The following is an 892-nucleotide window of genomic DNA, read 5'->3' as shown; positions in this document are numbered from 1 at the left end:
TTTTTAGCAGCAAACAGGGCTTTGCAGTCAATACACTCTGAAGTCTGAGGGGGTGGGCGCGGGAGGCAAACATGATCTGAGGGAGAGTTATACAGGTGCCTCTCCTTTGGGGCAGATCCATCTCTCTTGGGGCTCTCTTGCACCATGACAGAGTACCTAAACCACTGCCTCCCCTATCATCCTGCCTGCAACCCAAGACTCAACAGAGGCCCTTTGCATCCTGACATGGGTGGCCGCTGGGGTAGTTGAGAGGGCTTCTTTGTACACCAGTTACAGCACTCTCCCACATGGGTCATTTGACCCACTCATTTTAGCTTTCACCACCCGCTGAAGATAATCATGCCTATAGAATCATAGAATAGTGGGGTTGGAAAGGGCCTATAAGACCATCAAGTCCAACCCCCTGCTCAATGCAGGAATCCAAGTCAGAGCATCCCCGACACATGGCTGTCCAGTCTCATCTTGAATGCCCCCAGTGTGGGAGAGCCCGCCACCTCCCTAGGGAATTGGCTCCATTGTCGTATTGCTCTAACAGTCAGGGAGTTTCTCCTGATGTTCAGCCACAATCTGGCTTCCTGTCACTTGAGCCCATCATTCCATGTCCTGCACTCTGGGGTGATCGAGAAGAGATCCTGGCCTTGTGACAACCTTTCAAGGACTTGAAGAGCGCTATCCTATCTCCCCTCGGTCTTCTCTTCTCAAGGATAAACATGCCCAGTTCTTTCAGCCTCTCCTCATAGGGCTTTGTTTCCAGTCCCCTGATCATCTTCGCTGCCCTCCTCTGAACCCTCTCCAGTTTGTCTGCATCTTTCTTAAAATGTGGTGCCCAGACCTGGACACAGTGCTCAAATGAGTTTGTGAATATAAAACTTTATTAACCATAGAAGCCATG

Source organism: Heloderma suspectum, chromosome 13 (genome assembly GCF_057233095.1).
Source record: "Heloderma suspectum isolate Gila_16-S chromosome 13, 16-S_ref, whole genome shotgun sequence".
Classification (NCBI taxonomy): domain Eukaryota; kingdom Metazoa; phylum Chordata; class Lepidosauria; order Squamata; family Helodermatidae; genus Heloderma; species Heloderma suspectum.
Note: the sequence above shows the minus strand (reverse complement) of the source record.